This window comes from Panthera leo, chromosome F2 (assembly GCF_018350215.1).
Source record: "Panthera leo isolate Ple1 chromosome F2, P.leo_Ple1_pat1.1, whole genome shotgun sequence".
In the NCBI taxonomy this organism is placed as follows: Eukaryota; Metazoa; Chordata; class Mammalia; order Carnivora; family Felidae; genus Panthera; species Panthera leo.
The window spans coordinates 47,819,397-47,840,623 of NC_056695.1; the positions used below are offsets into that span (position 1 = coordinate 47,819,397).

At 42.3% G+C, this 21,227-nt stretch overlaps 1 protein-coding gene across 6 annotated transcripts in view; it reads right to left on the reverse strand.

Annotated features, from left to right (window-relative positions):
* NCALD (neurocalcin delta) overlaps nt 1-21,227 on the reverse strand; it is a 394,624-nt gene that overhangs the window by 352,767 nt on the left and 20,630 nt on the right. For 4 of the 6 annotated variants that reach the window (XM_042924089.1, XM_042924086.1, XM_042924082.1 and 1 more), the window contains exon 1: nt 4,165-4,661. The exons of 1 other annotated variant lie outside the window; for it this stretch is intronic. The gene's annotated coding sequence lies outside the window, so the exon portion shown is untranslated. Of the gene's footprint in view, nt 1-4,164; nt 4,662-21,227 lie in introns of those variants that run through there. One more of the 6 variants, XM_042924084.1, reaches the window with a different exon arrangement.

Genomic DNA, 21,227 nt, shown 5'->3' on the forward strand with positions numbered 1-21,227 from the left:
GAAAAAAGAGCAGCCTGTGACCCCATCCTTTCCCACCTCCCAGGCTCATTCCCCACAGGTAACAACTCTTAACTCTTTTTAGCTATTTCCTCCCAATATTAACCTCCATATTTTTATATTAAATACTTTATTGCTATTTCTTGATTTCTTTTCCCATGTGGACATTATCTACCACTTCCTACGGTCAAAGATTTGAATTTAGCAGTTACATTACTTCCTCCCATTTCCCCACCCCACCATCACATCGAGAGAGCAGTATCACTATTTTGAATAAAGCAATACAGAATTTACATTGTTAGGACGATGAGCCCAGACTGCCTTGGTTCTAATCCAGCCTCCAATGGGTACCAGCTATGTGGCCTCGTGCATCATTTTCCATCATTGTAAAATGAAAACTGTATCCACACCTACTTCATGAGTTGCTGTGAGGCTTAAATGGATAATTATGTGCACTGCAAAGAGTGCCTGGAATAGAATGAGTGCTCTCTAAATGCACAATCAGAATAGATTTCCTTTCTTGTTCATCCTCTTTTCTTTGTCTCATTTTTCATTTACTCAATTTTCTATATAACTTTCACTATGATAGCCTGAAAACTCCCAGAATTCCCTAAAATTCCTCATTGCTTATATTACAGTATGTACTAGCTGTTTGCTTTCCTTTAAAAAAAAAAAGTTTATTTCTTTATTTTGAGAAAGAGAGAGGGAGCATACACACACACCCATGTGCACACGCTCTTCAGCAGGGGAGGGGCAAAAAGAGGAAGGCAGAATCCCAAATAGGTTCCGTGCTCAGCACAGAGCCCGAGGCAGAGCTGGACGTGGGAATTGATCTCACAACCAGGAGATCCCGACCCGAGCCAACATTAAGAGTCAGATGCTTAACCAACTGAGCCACCCAGGCACTCCAAATTTGTTTGTTTTCCTTAAGGACATCCCTCTTGGAGTGCCCCATCCTCCCGTTACAATCTGCCCAAGCTTCATGAGCCTGATGCACACTTTAAACCAGGTATTCCCAGGGCGCCTGGGTGGATCAGTCAGTTAAGCGTCCAACTTCTGCTCAGGTCACGATCTCATAGTTTGTAAGTTCAAGCTCTGCATCAGGCTCTGTGCTGACAGCTCAGAGCCTGGAGCCTGCTTCAGAGTCTGTGTCTCCCTCTCTCTCTGCCCCTCCCCCACTCGTGCTCTGTCTCTCTCTCTCTTTCAAAAATAAACAAAAACGTTAAAAAAAATTAAATCAACGGGGCACCTGGGGGTGGCTCAGTCGGTTGAGCATCCGACTTCGGCTCAGGTCATGATCTCGCAGTTTGTGAGTTCGGGCCCCACATCCGGCTCTGTGCTGACAGCTCAGAGCCTGTAGCCTGCCTCAAATTTTGTGTCTCCCTCTCTCTCTGCCCCTCCCCTGCTCATACTCTGCCTCTCTCTCTCAAAAATAAATAAACGTTAAAAAAATTTTTTAAATTAAATCAGGTATTCCCTTCCCCATTTACTGTGTGGGTCCTTGACCTGATCCCGTGTCTCCTGTTTTCCTCCTTCTTGATTTATATTCCTTTTTGATGGTGCACATCCTCCAGCATATTCCTAAGTCAAGATACATGGAAGTAAATTCCTTCAGTCATACAACGTTGGAAATGCTTTTATTCTACCTTTACATTTGCCTGAAGTTCTGCAAAATACAGAATTCTAACTGGAAATGATTTTTCCTCAAAATGTTGAGGGTAATGCTCCATTATCTTATAGTTTCCGGTGTAGAAAAGTCTAGTTCACCTCTGATAGCTGATTTCTTCTCATCTCTAATAGCTCCTAAGATTTTTCTTCATTCCCGATATAAAATTTCATGGTGACAGACATCTCTTGTACTGGGCACCCAACAGGCCCTTTAGTCTGGAAATTCATACCCTTTGGGGAATTTTCTTGTATTTTTTTTTCTCTTCTAATTTTCATCATGTTCTTTTTGGAATCCCTATTATTTGGATGTTAACTTCTTGGACTTTCCTCCATTGCTATCTTTTCTCTCCTATTTCCCCATCTCTTGGCCCTTCTGTTCTACTTTCTAAGAGCTCTTCAACCTTACTTTCCAACACTTCATTTTTATTTCTACTCTCATAGTTTTAATTTCCGATAACTTTTGTTATTTTAAGATCCCTTTCTTGTTAATACCATAATGTTCTAGTTTAAGAAGTGCAATAGCATCTCTTATCTCTCCAGAAATACTTTTTTTTAATTTTTTTTTTAACGTTTATTTATTTTTGGGACAGAGAGAGACAGAGCATGAAGGGGCAGAGAGAGAAGGAGACACAGAATCGGAAGCAGGCTCCAGGCTCTGAGCAATCAGCCCAGAGCCCGACGCGGGGCTCGAACTCACGAACCGTGAGATCATGACCTGAGCTGAAGTCCGACGCTTAACCGACTGAGCCACCCAGGCGCCCCTCTCCAGAAATACTTTTAATGTTAATGTTTTCTTCTGTTGCTAGCATTCTTTTCTTCTAGTTCCTCTTTTTTCTTCTTCATTTTGTAAAATTTTTTTTAAAAGTTTACTTATTTATTTTGAGAGAGACAGAGAGTGCGAGTGGGAGAGGGGTAGAGCGAGAGAGGGAGAATCTCAAGCAGGCACCTCACCATCACCACAGAGCCCCATGTGGGGCTTGAACATACGAAACTGTAAGACCATAACCTGAGCCGAAACCAAAAGTCAGACACTTAACCAACTGAGCCACCCAGGCTCCCCTTCTTCATTTTTAACTCTATTCTTCATGAAGGGACTCTCCTCGACTATCTGGTGAGATTTGGCTGTCTGTTCATAGTTAAGATGGTCTCAAAAAGATGAATGGAAGTTCTGGGAGAGTGGGTACAACTTACGGCGAGTGATCGGCAGGGTCCTGTCATATTGTTGGGAGATTTACAGATGTCAGTATCTTCGTCTTTGCCACTCAACTCCCCAGCAAAGACATTCTTCCATCTCCTGTACTGCCTGTGCATGCACATGTCTATGTTGGGTAAGGAGGCACAGAGTCTCACCCCAGATTTTCACGTAACTCACAGTTTCTCAACCTCAGCACTATTGACATTTGAGGGCATATAATTCTTTGTTATGGGGGCAGCAGTCCTGTGTATTATAGAATATTTAGCAGAATCTCTGGCATCTACCCACTAGATGCCAGTAAGAAATTTCCACCAAGTTGCAACAACAAAAAATGTCTCCAAGCGTTGCTAAGTATCTGTTGGCTTGTCCTACAGTCTGGGAACTCCCAAGTTCATCCTCTCTAGACATAAACTTATCTATGCAGAGTGGAGGGAGGTACTTGTCTAGCATCACCAGCAGAGGGAAGGAATCCTTTGTAAACTAATTAATGCTCCTATCAGCCCCACTTTCAGAGGTATCTAGTGCCACCAATATCTGAGCCTACCTTTAGTTTTGTGACACAAAGCCATCTTGCTTGTTGTTGGCTATAGGCTTTTAACCAAGTAGGAAAAGCTAAAACCCAAATCAGTTACCATTATTCCATCTACTTTCCAGATCTCGAAATGTAGTTAGCATCTCTTGTATATAGTCATCTCCTTTCCTATTCCTTTTGTCTTCATTGAGCTAATGCTACATAATCCTTTTTCTGACATTTTAGTGATATTAGGAGGGGGGACAGCCAACAATAAACACTGCATTTGGGTGTCATGTTTTTTAACCTGAAACCTCTCAATTCTTTAATTCTCCGATTCTGGTAAATGAAGAAAGTTAACTCTCATAGCAGCAAGGAATACATCATCTAAGCATCTCTCATGACTGTACAAGAGCATACATACAGGTCTTTCATGTACTTTTTGTCAAAATCCCAGAGTTGCTGTTTAGAAAAATACACGAAATAAAAAATACTGCACTAAGACCAAACCAGACCAAATCTCACCTCAACCCAGGGCTGGTAAAGCCTGGGTTATTTTGCGATTGAGCAAATCTCTGGAATAAAATCCTGTTAATATCAATAAATCTACTGTAACCACTTTCTCTTTCATATTAAAGATGCAATTCTGTACCTCAGAAAGACACAAGGAACATCGGCAGCCTTCACAAGTCAAGCGGCCCTAAGAAACTACATTTGTCCTCCTGAATCCATCTATTTCTTTCCACGCCTACAACTACCATCATCCTGCACCAATCCACCATTCATCACTTACCTGTACTCCTGTCTAGTCTGTCACTATTCAATTCAGTCCAGTCCATCCTCTATCCCAGTGATCTTTTCAAAGAGCTAGTATGTTCATTTCACATGCCCCTAGCCCCACTCCACCTTCAAATTCAGTGACTTCCCATTGCTCTTGGGAGGAAGACTGAAATCCTTAACATCCCCACAAGGCTAGTCCTTGCCCACCTCTGTAATCTCCTGGCCTGATGTGCTCCCTCTTGCTTCCTGTGCTCCAGTCACACTAACTAGCCTTTTTCCATGCTCCTCCCACCACTGGCCTTCATTTGTACTATTCTTTCTTTCTGGAATGCCTGGAATTCCTGGAATGCTATTTACCCACACAGCCCCTTCAACCAGTTATTTCCTACCCATCCATCAAATTTCAACTCATCCTTGGAGTCAAGAGCCTTCCCTAACTCTATAACCAGAGTGTTCCTTTTACAGCACTAAAACCTGTCATTTTTTTGTCATCACACAGGAATCCTTCATTTCTTTATGTGCTACTTTGATTCATGCTCCTCTGCTCTTCCATTAGACTGTAATTAGGAGAAAAGGAACTATGCCTGTCTCACTCATTGCTCTGTCCTCAGAGTCTCGTACCTTCCCAGACACTTAGGAGACACAAACAACATACCACTTGTATAAATGAACGATTTCACTAAGTTTCCATGAGTTAAAGAATTACCCTATGTGCCATAGAAAAAAAAAACTACTCTTTAGTTCTTTATGAGGGACTCTTCAGTATGATTGATAATTGTAGTTGGATAAAAGGAAATGTATTTTTATCATACAGGGTATGATCACATGATTTGAGGGAGTCGAGTCAGAGATTGCTAGCTGCCAATGTATCCATTCTCTCCTATCTATATTTTTGGGTGGCAAAGTGCCCTACTAAAAATATTTGCATTTCCCTAGCCTCCCTTACTGACCAGTATAATTACCAAGGTTGAAAAAACAAAACAAAACAAAAATAAAACGGAAAGTAGAGTTTTGAGTAAGGATCTTAAGAGGGTTGATTCAGCTGGGGGTTATGGCCCTTTGCCTCCTCTTTTCTCCATCTTTCTCCCCGGAGCATGGATGTGATGGCTCCAGCTCCAGCAGCCATTTTGGACTATAAGGCTATCTTTTTTCTTCCAGCTTTATTGAGATGTTAACTGACTATGTAACATTGTACAAGTTCGGTGTACAACATGATGATTTGATATATATATATTGTAAAATGATTATCACAATAAGGTTAGTGAATACATCAATCACCTCATATAATTACCATTTTTTTATGTATGTAGTGAATATTTTAAGATTTACTCTCTTGGCAACTTTGAAATATACAATACAGTATTGTCAACTATAGTAACCCTGCTGCACATTAGACCTCCAGACCTTACTCATCTTATAACCAGAAGTTTGTACTCTTTGACTACCTTTACCCATTTCCCCCACCCCTGGCAACCACCAATTTACTGTATGTTTCTATGAGTTCAGTTTTTTAGATTCCATATACAAGTAAGATCATACAGTATTTGTCTTTCTGTGTCTGACTTATTTCACTTAGCATAATTCCATCAAGGTCTATCCATGTCATTGCAAATGGCAGGATTTCCTTCCTTTTTATGGCTGACATACATAATTGTTTTCATGTCTTGGCATTATAAACAATGCTGCCATGAACCTGGGAGCATAAATATCTGAGATCCTGATTTCATCTCCTCCAGATATATACCCCGAAGCAGAATTGCTGGAACATATGGTAGTTACATTTTTAATATTTTAAGGAAACTTCATATTGTTTCCTATAATGGCTGTACCAATTTACATTCCCACCAACACTGCACAAAGGTATGTTTTTCTCCACATCCTCATCAGCATTTGTTATCTTGTCTTTTTTATCATAGCCATTCTAACAGGTATGCAATGATACCACATTGGGGTCTAGATTTGCATTTTCCTAATGATTAGTGATGTTGAGTATCTTTTCATGTACCTGTTGGCCATTTCTATATATTCTTTGGGAAAACATCTCTTCAGATCCTTTTCCCATTTTTAAATTATTCTTATTATTTTGCTTAATTGTGTCAATTCCTTATATATTTGGATATTAATCCTTTACCAGATATATGATTTGCAAATATTTTCTCCCATATAAGGCTATCTCGAGAACAGAAATGTGCACTAAAGATAGAACAGAAAACTAGAAGAGGCCTGGGTCACAAGATGCGGCCACACTTTCCCTGGACTGACTGCTTCCCAATATTTGTTGTAAGAAAAAATAATAAATCCTCAAGCCACTGAAATTAGCTCTGTTCCCAGCAACCAAACATAATTCCTAACTGATGTGATAGTTAATAGCAAGGAACAAATCCTGCCCTTAAATACCTCACAAATTGCTGAGGATAAGATAGATGGCCCAGAGCCACAAGAAATCATCAGGGCTAATCAACTCCAACCAAATTCCTAAGGCAGTGGTTTCCAATGGAACCAAGGTATTTGATTATAAAGTTTCCAGGGAGGGACATTATACTACTCCTTTCATGATGAAAAAGCCATTCCCTACTCCATTTCCAAAATTATCAATCACACCCAAAAAGAGTCACTCTTAAAATACAAAACTCAGGTAATGCTCAGACTGGTTAATAATCTCATCATGAGCCATGCATTTATAATAAATTCTATGAAGAGTGCAAAGAAACTTACAAATCCATTTACATGACATCAGCTTGATTTAAAAGGGAAGTGAGGGGGTGTGCCTGGCTGGCTCCGTCAGTAGAGCATGCGACTCTTGATCTCAGGCTTGTGACTTTGAGCCTACTTTGGGTGTAAAAATTACTTAAAAATAAAATCTTTTAATAAGTAAATAAATAAAATAAAAGGGAAGTGAGAGCATTAATCAAACAGTCTGTATCAGGCACTGAGCCAGCTGCTTTGTGTAACCTACGTCATGTGAACCTCACAACAGCTATGTATGATAGAGGTTGCGCTCATTTTATAAATAAGAAACTGAGAATCAGAAAAACAGTATGTGGCGGCATGTGGGTGGCTCAGTTGGTTAAGCGTCCCACTACTGATTTCAGCTCAGGTCACGATCCCAGGGTCATGGGACCAAGTGCCACATTGGATTCTGTGCTGAGCGTGGAGCCTGCTTGGGATTCTCTCTCTCTCCCTTCCGCTGCCCCTCCCCCACTCTCTCTAAATATAAATAAACTTTAAAAAATCTTCAAGAGAAGGTAAGTGACTTGCCCATGGCTTCTCAAACAAGCAGTGGAGCTAGGATTCAAACACAGTGGTCTCCTTTGTCCACAGAGCATACATTCCAAGACCCCCAGTGATGCCTCAAACTGCGGATGGTACCGAGCCGCGTATATGCTGTATTTTCTCCTAAACACACGTATCTATGATACCTTTTAATTTACAAACTAGGCACCGTAAAGGATGAACAACAAAATAGAACAATTATAACAATATGCTGTAATAAAAGTTATATGAATGGGGTCTCTCTCAGAATATCTTAGTATATACTCACCCTTCTTCTAGAAATGCTGTGAGATGACAAAATGTCTACCTGACAAGATGAAGTGAGGTGAGTGACGAATGATGCAAGCACTGTGACGGGGTCTTACGCTACGTCTGAGCGGCTGATGATTTGTCAGAAGGAGGCACGTTTTCTTCCCTGCAGGTTGTCCTGGGAAAACTGAAACCTTGGGAAGCCAAACTGCCGCAAGAGGAACCTCAGCTAAGAGGGGACTATGGTACTCCTGACTCCATGTCCTGTACTGTTTTCACTACCCCATGCTGCCTTGTGGGATTGTGATTTGTATTAAGAAATAAATGTTTGATCTTCATCCCAGTCCCTGGCAAGGAGGTCCTAAAACCTTTGGAATTTTCTAAGGTTGAGAGCAATAGAGATGTCTTTTGTTATGCTAACGAGGTGACTTTTGGGAAGTCCCTAGTCATCACAGGATGAGAGCTGATCTCTGCCACAGAAACCAACCCCATGATAAAAGGGCTAGAACTCAGTCCCTTATAGACCTCTGGGAAGGGAGGAGGCTGAAGATTGAGTTCAGTGGCCAATGACTTACTCAGTCATGCCTATATGATGAAGCTTCCATAAAAACCCAAAAGGATGGGGTTCAGAGACCTTCTGGGTTGGTAAACACATGGAGATGTGGGGAGAGTGGCATGTCCAGAAAGCACAGAAGCTCTGAGTCCCTTGCCACATACCTCACCCTATGCGTCTCTTCCATCTGGCTGTTTCTGAGTTCAATCCTTTCATGATACACTGGTGATCTAGTAAATACAATGTTTCTCTGAGTTCCGTGAGCCACTCTAGCAAATTAATGGAACCCAAGGAGGGGCCTGTTGGAACCTCTGATTTATAGCTGGTCGGTCAAACGCACAAATGACAGTTGGACTTGTGATTGGCATCTGAGTGGGGAGAGCAGACTTTAGGACTAAGCTCTTAACCTGTGGGGTCAGTCAGTATCTCCAGGTAGATTATGTCAGAATCGAATTAATTGTTGCTGGTGTGGGGAAAAAAATACATGCTGGAGTCGGTATCAGAATCGAAGCCTGAAAGCCAGCAATTATTATTATCCTGACTGTGTGGTTGACTTCACCAAGTCTTGTTAATGAGCAAATGCTCTTCTTCACAGGATTAATCAGTAAGAAGTTCTCATGAGTTGAATTGTGTCCCCCACAAACATGTGAAGATAATGAAGTCCTAACTCTTAGTACCTGTGAACAAAACATTATTTGGAAATGAGATCTTTGCAGGTGAAATCAATTTAAGTTCAGGTCATACTGGTCTAGGGAAGGCCGTAATTCAATGGCTGGTATCCTTAGAAGAAGGAAAACTGGACACGAAACACACAGGGAGGGGAACATCATCTGAAGACACAGACCAAGATTGGAGTGATGTGTCTGAAAGCCAAGAATGCAAAGGATTGTGGGCAACCACCAGAGGCTAGGAAGAGACAAGGAAGGACTCTCTCCAGAGCCTTCAGAGAGAGCATGGCCCTGGCAACATCTTGATTTCAGACTCCTAACCTCCAGAACTAGAAGAGGATAAAATTCTGTTGTTTTAAGCCACCCAACTCATGATTTGTTACAGCAGTTATTAGAGGAAACTAATATAGAAGTTGGCCCTGACTTTGGGCTGTTTTGGCCTTAGCAGGAGCATATGTTTGGCTGAGTATAAAGTTATGTCCATGTCATGTGATGTGGGAGTGAGGCACTGGTCAGATGAAGCTAGGAATGTGTCTAGTATTTCCTCCTGCCCAGTCCAGGAAGGCAACTGAAGAGGATGGAAGAGATGGAAGGAGGGAGGCAGAACCAAGTGTGGTGAGAGGCTTGGACTCAAGAACCAAGCTGGGCCAGTGAGATGTGAACAAATAACAAGTATTCAGGATGGTGACTCAGGATCCCTCCTTATCCAAAGACTTGAAGGACCTCATTTTTTCCACTCACCCATATTAGGGCCACAAAAGGTAAACCAACTTAGTCCTGTGTTTAGATTTTGAACATCTGTTAGGTTTGGACCAGCTGAAACCCAATGAACAGCAGCTGGCTCCAACGTTATATTTTGTATAATGCCAAAGATGTTGTTAGTGGGTTCATTAAAAGGTTCAATTAACTGAAGCCAATGCTTAAAATCATTGGGGAGATAATTACTCAAAATGTACACCCTGAAATGTATAGAATTACTAATGATACAAACACAAGCCAAGAAAATATTCTTGTTAAAATGAAACGGAGTAGGGGGTAATGGAACTGAATGGTGTATAAACTCATTTTTCATTATTAGGCTTGTTTCATGGTGGAAGTACCCATTTCTAGATGGTTTCCAGGAAAAAAGAAACATTTCAAAGACCATAATTCTCCTATTTGTGACATTCTCTTAGACCAGTCACCTTTCAATGAAGCCAGTGAGATAAAAGAAATAAACGTTGCCAAAACTTTCCTTTTATTAGGGTGACCAACTAATTCCAATTGGCCTGGAAATGTTCTGCATTTAGCACTGAAGGGCCCACATCCCAGAAACCCCTCAGTCCTAGGGAAACTGTCTGTCACCCTACCTCTGATAAATGAGAGATGGTCACGTGAGCAAGCACCTCAGGGTAGGAAAGGGATGAAAAGATCCAAAACTTATATTCAAGGAAAAATCTTAGGAGTCAAATATGTCTAAGAGATGGATCCAAAATGAAGCCAACAGGCTGAAAATCAAAGGCCACTTTTCAAGTTTACTCACCTTGGTAACCTTTGGCTTCTCACTGACCATTCCTCACTCTCCCTCTCCTCAGCCCTCACTATTCCAGGGCTCAGCCATGGACCCTCTTTTCTACACTCATACCCCAGGTCATCCCAACCAGTCCAGGATTTAAGTACCACCTCTAGACTGACAACCCCCAAATCTTTCTCTCTCTGGCATTCATGCCTCTCCAGGTCCACACATCCAATTGATGACTTAACATACCCACTTGGGTCCAACTGGCACCTTAACTTAACATGTGTAAGTTTGCTAAGGCTGCCATAACAAGGTATTGCAGTCTGAGTGGCTTAAATGACAGATACTGATGTTTTCACAATTCTGGAGGCTTGAAGTCCAAGATCAAGGTGTCAACAGGGTTTTTCCTCTAAGGCTTCTCCCCTAGACTAGTAGATGGCCAACTGTCTTCTCTCTGTGTCTTCACATTGTTTTCTATCTGTGTATGTCTGTGTCCTAAACTCTTCTTATAAGAACACCAGTATTGGATTAGGGCTGGTATCCTTTTCTCCTACTCCATTACTACAACTTTTCAAACCACCATCATATCTTGGGTTACCGCAAAACCTAAGGAGTCTCCCTGCTTTAGCTTCTACTCCCTACAATCCATTCTTATCAAAAGCAACCATTGTTTAAATGTAAAAAAGAACATGACACTTTCCTACCTAAAGCTCATCAATAGATTCCTATTGCCTTTCGAACAAATCCAGACCCACTGCCCTGGCCTCCAAGACCCTGTGTGTCTGCGTAGCCTTATCTTAAGCATGTCTCTTTTGCTGTCTAGGCTAAACCCAATGACACACTGACCTCTCTGCTCCTCCCACACATCAAGCTCATCCCCATCTCCAGGCTTCTGCACCGCCCATGCATCCATCTGGAATGCTCTCTTCGTTATTCTTGTGACATATTCCTTTTTGTTATTCATAATTCAATTTCAATCCTCTTTCCTCACAGAGGTTTTCCCTGACCATCTAACAAAATATAGTCCTATCATCATTCTATTCTATATGAGTGATCATATAATTCTACTTTAATTAGAATTCTACTTTAAGATTTTATTTTTAAGGAATCTCTACACCCAATGTGGGGCTTGAGCCCACAACTCGGAGATCAGGAGTCTCATGCTCTACTGACTAAGCCAGCCAGGAGCCCCTAGAATTGTACTTTTAATTCTCTTTAATTCTACTTTAAGTCTATTTTCTTGAGACCAGAACCCTTACCTGTCTTTTGCAACCCCAAATTCCTAGAGCCTAAAAGGGTGGATGGCACAGAGTAGATGCTTGATAAATATTTATTTCTATTGAAACAAATGAGTTGCACATTCAAGGAAGAGGTGCTACCTTTTCTCCAGGGTGAAGATGAACTAGACACAATGGGTTACTTCTCTAGTGATTTCTAGAAATACAATCACAGCCCTGAAAACATGGGCACAGCCAGAAGTCATGGATGTGTAAGGACTTGAGAAGGCTGGCAATTCCCAGGTAACTGACCTATGCTTCACAGTCTTAACTCACCTAAGTCCTAGCCTATCTAAGCCCCATAATCTAAGATATTACAAAAGGGTCAACTAAGCACTAAAGACCTGAAAGCAACTAGGACAGGAGAAAAAAAAAATGAAGAAAGGCAAAAAAATTGGCCCACTCACTACATCGAATGTTCATATCACACTTGATAGTCTATGCTTATTTTTCAGAGTTCTTAGTCACAACCAAGGGGACCCCACACCAAGATCCAAACCCAAGGGTGCTCAAGCAGGAGGTGATTTTACTTTATTTTTAAAGTTTATTTATTTTGAGAGAGAGCACATGAGCTGTGGAGGAGCAGGGAGAGAGGCAGAGGGAGAGAGAATCTCAAGCAGACTCCATGCTATCAGCACAGAGCCCAACACAGGGCTCAATCCCACAAACCATGAGATCATGACTTTAGCGGAAATCAAGAGTAGGACACTCAACCAACTGAGCCACCTAGACGCCCCGAGGTGATTTTATTATCCTCTGCTATTGTGTTTGTGCCTTCTGTGGCTCATAACTATAACATGTTTATTCCAGATCCATTACTCCTGACAAGGTCATCACACACAGACGCTGTTGCAACAGAAGTTGAGTGAGTTACAAAGGCCAAGGCCATGAGTTCTGGATGCCCACATGAGGCCGGATAGAGCTTCTTTGTTAGCATCCATTCCCTGGCAATACTCAGTAACCTCTTTTCAAAGTACCTCCTTATTCCGTGCTCTCATCAACTTATCCCATCATTTTTACCACTGAAACCTTAGTCTTCCTGCTCTCTGCCCTGACAGCACCTGTCTGATAATCAGACAAAACAGAGTCTGCAGCCCTGACAGGTACGTAAGTCATCATTTTCAAATTGGAAATTACGGCATAATAAACGTTCACCCTATCTCTTTCTCTCGTTTTCCCATGGACTCTCCCACCCTCAACCCCACCCCCAGCCCCCCCAACCAGCCAACACAATTCAGAATGTACTGCAAAGGCAGGGCCACAAAGCAGGCCACACACTGCACAGTTTCAGAGCATACCTTTCATAGGATGTGAATGGCACTCTCCACACAGCCCCAGTCACTCCCTGGCAAAGGCAAGTGGCAGGAGGCCGTAGAATAAGTAGTCTGTGCTTGGGGTATGAGTCATAGGAGGTGCATGAGTACATCTAAGAAGATCTGCATGAGGGCTAGGTCGGAAGAAGACCAAGAGTGAGAAAGAACACTGAAATAACCTCTATTCGTCCTTCCACATCCCTGGAGACTGACCTGTGTGTGCTAACCTCCTGGGACTCTCTTGCCCTCTGGCTTCTAGATGGGTTCAGGCAATAGGAAGCACAGGAGAAGACTAGAATTCAAGATGAGAGACAGAGATTAGGGGATTTCTCCTCCCCATTTCTTCCCCGCCAGGCCACAGTTTGGTACATTTCTCTGCCCGAGGCCTTGGCTCCCGTCAGGCCTCTCTCTCCTCAGCTACTACTCTCTCTGCTTCGAGAACAATTCCTCCCCTTAGCCCTTTAGGTCTGAGGATCCTCCCACTTCTAGTAGTTCCTGGCCCTGAGGTGCTTCGCCATCCCTCAGTGGTTTCCCTAACCTTCTTGACATCCTATAAATACTTCTTTTTTTTATTTGGGGGAGGGGGAGCACAAGTGAGCAAGGGGCAGAGAGAGAGAAGGAGAGACAGAGGTGGGACTCACCCAAAGCAGGGCTTGAGCTCACAAACTGTGAGATCATGACCAGAGGCAAAGTCAGATGCTTAATGACTGAGCCACCCAGGGGCCCTATAAATAATTCTTAATTAAACTCTCCTCAATCACCCCTTTTATAGGTTCATTTACTCAGTGATCATTAATCGAGCAACTCTGTTAAGGCCTTTGTGATATGCTGTAAAAGAAATAAAAATGAATAAAACTGGTAGCTCACTGTAGAGAGTCTGTCCTGGGCATCTTTCTTCTTCTTCTGACATCACACCCTGCCCTTCCAATGAGGAACTCATTCCAAACACTTAACTTGAAGGGATTTCCCCTATGTCTTAAACTTAAATGTATTAATTAGTTTTTTAGAAAATTTAGAAAAAATAAGTTTTTTAAAAAAGGTAGATCTTTTATCGAAAGGCAGTAAGTCTATATCAAGATACAGAATTGATCCTTGAAATACGATTTCATGACTAAGCCCATTTGAAGTGAAAAACGTACCCATACACATTAAGACTGGCATGTTTTCTTAAAACTGCAAGCCCATCGAAAATAATAAAAAGTAGTTATAGCAGGAATTCAGTAATTCAGATGAAGGTTTGCTGCATTAATTTAAAAGTCTAGGTTACAAAACACTCTTAAAGAAATGCAATCATAAAGCTTTTAAGAAAACACGAAGCCTGGAGGCTCTAAAATCTTATGTAGTAGAAAAACAGCTATGAGGAGGGGACCAGCTTTAGTGAAGGGACTAGGATTTGAGATTTGCATCTCAACTGTAAACTCTAACTTCTTCTGGAAGTACTTAGAAGCAATCTGTTTCTTAAAGAATTTAATTTCCTCTATGCAATGTCAGTTGCACTCTTGACTTCATAAACTTACGTCCACAACTGCATTAGTCCAAAATGGTAAATACGTATCAGCAAGCCCAATTCTAGTGCAGTGCCTACCTAAACAACCAAAATTCCAAACTGACATCAAGATTTCGTTCACAGTGTTATAAAATGGAATTGCCATATGCCTAATGTCAGATAATGATATTCAGGCTGATGTTATCATTAACAAAAAGTCAGAAATAGCACTCTGTCAAAAAGAAGAGCAAAAACTTATCTGACCTTTACATTTCGCACTCAGTGGGAAAAAAAAAAAAAGCACTTTCCCATCTTTTTTTTTTTTTTTTTTTTTTTTTTTTTTTTTTATAAATTTTTTTTTTTTTTCAACGTTTATTTATTTTTGGGACAGAGAGAGACAGAGCATGAACGGGGGAGGGACAGAGAGAGAGGGAGACACAGAATCGGAAACAGGCTCCAGGCTCTGAGCCATCAGCCCAGAGCCTGACGCGGGGCTCGAACTCACGGACCATGAGATCGTGACCTGGCTGAAGTCGGACGCTTAACCGACTGCGCCACCCAGGCGCCCCGCACTTTCCCATCTTAATGCAACCTGAAAACTCAGACATAAAATCTAAATTATTTTCACATTTCCCATTTATCAACACCTACAAGAAAAAGGTCTGATTAGCATACGCAGCACACCAAAGCAAGATGAACAAGCTTTGTTCGGATCAAGAAAGCCAAATACATCGCAAATTTCTTCCTCAAACAGGAGCTTTTTATAACTAAATTCAAGACTGAATAACTCACAAGATGGTACTTCCAGATATTTTTATTAATATGATATTAAGTTTTGAAAATCCCACAATAACCAGTTTTTACAATTTTAAAGAATCTGAGTTATTTTTATGAGATGTCTTGAAGAAGGTTTTTCAAAGTGCTTCCGGAAGAAGTTCATTTAAGCCAAAGCCTAGTCCTGGAGGGCTTTGCCTCTAGGAGACCAGGGGAAGAAAGCAAAGCTCACACGACAAGAGCATAGCTGGGAAACTGTCAAGAAAATTGTCCCCAACTGCAAATGCTTAAGGATTCAAACAGATATGTGTGCCACTGTTAATAGCGACATTAGTCCCAATAGCCAGAAGGTGAACAACCCATGTCCATTGACAGGTGAGCAGATAAAATGTGGTATATGATGAGGCAAGATGACAGGCCGCAACACCTCCCCCCCCCCCCAACCAGGTGGGATATATGTGATATTCCTCAGGCACTCCTGGCTACCCAAGAACAAAGAAAAGGGGGGAAACAAACGGTTAACTGATTGAGGTCATAGTCCTGCAGGACCTAAGTCTCCATCACCCCTCCATAGTGATGTGGGAAACAAAGGCAGAAGGAAATGGCAGATAGAACTAAATTTCCTTACAACCTGCAGCCCAATGACAAATACTTGAGGCTGGCAGAGTAAAACGTTTCTCCAGGAATACTGTCTTAATGTGAATGCTTCGCTAGAGGGAAAAACCACCTTAGCTTGACAACAGCTAGGCCTCCCGAATCCTGGGAGTCTTCTTAGCATATGAAAATCTCACTGGAAACTTCCCCTGGACTTTACCTCCCCCAACCCCATAGTATATAACCAGCCTCTCCTCATGGTCCCCAGGGCAGCCCTTCCTGCCCACGGGTCCTGTCCCTGGGCTTCAATAAAATCTCCTTTCTTGGTCATCGGCTGTGGACCCACAAGCACCACCGTCACCCCAAGAACCTCATCAGTAGATACGTACAAATAGGCTGTTATTCAGCCTTCAAAAGGAAAAAAAATTCTGACACACGTACAATATGGAGGAACCCTGAAGACATGAATACCAAGTGAAATATGCCAGTCACAAAAGACAAATACTGTATGATTCCACTTATGTTAGGTACCTAGAGTCACCAAATTCAGAGACAAAAGTAGAATGGTGGTTGCCAGGGGCTGGAGGGAGGAGGGAGTAAGAAGTTATTTAACGAGTACAGAGTTTCATTTCAGTTGGGAAAGATGAAAATAAGTTTCGGAGATGGATGGGAGTGATGGTTGCACAATATGTGAATATACTCAATATCACTGACCTGTATAGTTAAACTGGTTAAATGGCACATTTTATATTATGTATATTTTACCACCAAAAAAAAAAAAAAAAAAAAATGCTTACAGGGCAGGCAGGCCTAAGGAAGGGGGGGAGGAAGTAAAAGTATAAAAAAGTAAGTTTTAGAACAGCAGGAAGAGTAGAGATTCTGGCGAGCAAGGGGGCATGTGTCCTCTCTAAAAAGAACAGATGTTTGGGGCGCCTGGGTGGCTCAGTCAGTTAAGCATCCGACTCGTGGCTTCAGTTCAGGTCATGGTCTCATGGCTTCATGGGTTCAAGCCCCCCATCAGGCTCTGCGCTGACAGCTTGGAGCCTGCTTGGGATTCATTCTCTCTCTCTCTCTCTCTCTCTCTCTCTCTCTCTCTCTCTCCACCCCTCCCCCACTCACACTGTTTCTCTCTCTAAAAATAAATAAATAAACCTAAAAAAAGAAAGTGAGAGAGAATGGAAGGAAGGAGAAAAGGAGGGAGGGAGGGAGGGAGGGAGGGAGGGAAGGAAGGAGGGAGGGAAGGAAGGAGGGAAGGAAGGAAGGAAGGAAGGAAGGAAGGAAGGAAGGAAGAAAGGTGTTGCTTGACTTGCCGATTGCTGCCATGTAGAAACTGAACCTAGTATTCTAGGTAGATATTATGATTTTTCAAGAGAAGTCTAAAATCCACATTTTTATGAGACCTCTTCTATTTTCTCTTTTTAAGTCGGCAACAAATTTTTTAAAGTTCAAAAAAACCCTACAGGTCAAATAAAGCATGTGTGCAGGCCTCCAAACCTTTTGGTTTAGACAGCGAATTGACATCATTCTCTTTAGGAATGAAGGCCACATGATCCAGGGAAGCGGGCGGAGTCCGGAACAACATCAGCTCGCGCAGAGGAATTATTTCCAGCCGGTGTAGTGGACCTAGGCACCGAATGGAAAGCCTACAAATATATCACAAGCATACCCTTATTCTAGGAAGCTACAAACAAGTGGAAATGGGGTGTTTTACGTGTGTTTAGTTTTGCATTTGTATGCCTAAAATGACAGCCTTTAGAATTCCTGAACATGTAAGGACAGACTGTTCAGTTAGTGGCCAGTTTAACAGATGCCCACGGTAGTCTCAGATAAGAAATGAATGTGCCATTAAAGAAAGGGTGTAATAAAATGTGGGCAGCATTTCTCCAAATCACATGAAGGAAAACTCAGCAGTATTAATACCCCTAACTCTTGCAAATGGGGCTGTGGGAACCTGAATTCTAAAATAAAATCCGTGGCTTAATCTTCTGTCTCACAAAGTTGGGAGACAGGCAGTGATAATTTCAAAATAATAAAACATCTTAGAATAAGCTAACATCTACCAGTAAAAGTCATTGTTTGAAAAATACAACTCTGGAACAGAATTAATAGCCCTTAAAATGCATCTTCCGTTCCTCAAAATAGCGAATTTTATTTTTTATGTTTATCCTATTATTCTTGTTTGATAGATGAGGCAAATAATGTCTTTAGGGTAAAAATGCAATCTGAATTCATTGATTGCTAGGCTGTAATATTCAAATAAAATTCACAAGTGTTTAGTGAGCACATTTTGTATGCTCAGTGTTGTAATGGGCATAGAAAATACATAAGGATTGTGTCCATCTGCCTTCCCCACCATTAACATTCCCCCCAAACAAGCTACCTTACATTTCAAATGGGGCAACAAGGAAAGCAAACACAAACGAGTGAGAGGTCAGGAGAGGGCAGAATCCATCCTGGAGCTCCCCTGGGGTCCACACGGTAGAAACATTTTGTGCTATAATATCCTCAACCCTTGTTGAGAATCACCTTTTTTTTTTTTAAGTTTATTTGTTTTTGAGAGAGAGAGAGAGCAGGGGAGAGGCAGAGAGAGAGGGAGACACAGAATCTGAAGCAGGTTGCAGGCTCTGAGCTATCAGCACAGAGCCCGATGTGGGGCTCAAACCCACAAAGGGCAAGATCATGACCTGAGCTGAGGTCAGACGCTCAATCGACTGAGCCCTCCAGGCTCCCAGAGAGTCGCCTTCTTAAGGCATAAATATCAGAGTTGGAAGAGACCAGAGGACATTCAGCTATCTTCCACCTTCGGTAGGTAAGGATTTTATCTCCATTGCACAGATAAGGCATCTGAGGCTCAGGTAAGGGATTTGTCCAAAGCACATAGTATGTGGGAGAAGGGACCAGAACCCAGACCTCTGCTTCCAAGGCATGACCCCACCTGTCCCCAGTCTACTGCCCATTGCATCACCAGCAGCAAATACTCTTCACTCATGCAAGAGGCATTTAACGAGTGTCTTCCTTCAGTGTGGCAAGCTCTACCCAGTCCCACCAGATGTTTGATGCTCAGCTTGTCACATTGTGAAAGTTTAAAGGCAAGAGCAAGGGGGAGGAGAGAAGAGACAAGCTCTCTGTGTTCGGTGGTGCCTCACAATGTCTGCACCTCTGAGGGGTCACTACAGGTCCATTCCTGGTCTGCAGCTCTGCAAATTCAGAAATTTGATTTTCTCTGTTCCTTCAAGGGTGATGAAACCCTGGGGGACCGACTCACGCTCAAGACACAGACTAATAAACCAGAAGGCAAATTTACTTATGAACCATGAGAAATGGATTGTTTTGGTGGGCCAACATATGCTTCTATTCTGCTTTGCAACCCCTTTGGGGAAACCAAATCAGGAAGAGGAGATGCTTCAGAAACTACAGACTCAAAGAAAGAGGGCTTTGGTGGACGGGGCTTCAGACAAACCACATAGCTACTCACAAAATGCCTGCCACATCTTCCCTCCAGTGTCTACCCACGTCTTCAGCCTGTGATTGCCACCTCTCTTCCCCAACACACCCTGTCCCTTTCTCTGCAGGCTAAAATAATATTAACAACTAGCTAATATGAATAACTTATTGAATGCCTACACAGGCTGAGTACAGGTCTAATAGTTTAACATGCATGATCTCATTTGATCTCCCCAGTGTTGTAAGATAATTTTTTTAAAGGGAGAATAATGACAGAAACTAAGACTCAGAAGAGTCAACTTTCACATAGTCACACAACTAAGCAAACCACTGTCAGGATTCAAACTCAGCAAATCAGCCCCCAGACCCCATGCTCTTAACCATTATGCTACTCTGCCTACAGGTACTCCAATTCCCTCAGGGGCCATTTCATGCGGCACTGCCTCTGGTAAAGCCTTTCATGATCCCCTGACCAGATGTGGACTCACCCTCCTCAGGCCCCGTTGCTCCTCTAGCTTTTGCTGCATTTGTAACTACCATCCCCAGATTTAAGGCAACTCTATTTATATTAGCCTACTCAGGCCACCAGAACAGAATATCACCAGCTGGGTGACTTAAACAACAGATACTGATTTTCTCACAGTTCTGGAAGCTGCAAGTCCAAGATCAAGGTGCCATTAAAGTTGGGGTTTGTTTGTTTTTGCTGTTGAGGTGCTCTTCACGGCTTACAGAGGGCCACCTTTTCCCTGTGTCCTCACAAGCCTTTTCTCTGTGCATGTAAAGAGAGAGATCTCTGGCGTCTCTTCCTCTTCTCAGAAGGACCCCATCAGATTAGAGCTCAACTCTTATTTTTATGGCTTCATTTAACCGTAATTATCTTCCTAGAAGACCAATCTTTAAATACAATTACATCGGGGGTTAAGGTTCAATACATGAATTTGGGAAGAGTAGGGGAACACAAGTCAGCCCATGGCAGCATCTAATAGCGAATTATACTATAAAGAAAATCATATTATTGGAACTTTCCAGGAATGCCTTTAAGGCTTTCATTTGCAAATAACTCAGAAGGACAGTGTTGAGGGTCAGCAGAGGTCCATCACGCACCACTGATGAAGAAAACCCTCAAGTTTCCAAAGGCAATATTGCAGAGTAGGCTCTGGAGACAGACTTGGGTTGCATTCAGTGATGGCTGTGTGGCTCTAGGCAGATGGGTTACCCTCTCAGAGCATCGGATGCCTCCTCTTTGCTTTTTAGACCTGTCCCCTGCCTTTGTACAGGGAAGGGATAAAGACTGATTTAGCTGATACTGATGAGGCAACCAAGGGCAGTAAAGAGGCGGGTGGTATAGGAGGTAACTAGATTTCTGCTTAATTAAAAGTAATGAATATCCTCTATGGCATCAGGCCAGGGGGTGCTTCCTGGGGTCATTCAAATCATATACAGTAGGGAAAAGCCCTACTACTAAGAATGGTAATCACTGTTTTAGAACAACAAAGTATCCAGAGATAAGACAAGACCTTTTTCTTCAGGGTATGTAGGGATTTCTCATATTTTGTGGCCAAACGGCATTCTTTGGAATACTCCTCCACATTTGAGAAACTGCCTACCTTGTGAATCCTCACTTCCCCAAGATGGAAGTCAGGAATTTGCCTACCCAGCCTGCCTTGCACCCAAGGTGCAAGCATGTGACCTTGGCTCCACCAATCAGCGGCATCCATGCAAAAATTCTTTTCAGAAGAGTGGGATTAAAGAAAGAGGTACCACGTGGAATTCACTGTAGTGGGGATTGGTGGAGTATGGCAGAGAAATACCCAGTTTGCAGAGGCAACAGTGATGGTATCCCTGGGACCCCACCAGGAAAAACTTACTCTCTGGTATGAGCAGAGGGACCTATGTTCTTTGGTGGTCACACTAGGGTCCCACTGGAGCCACTAGTGGTATAATTTG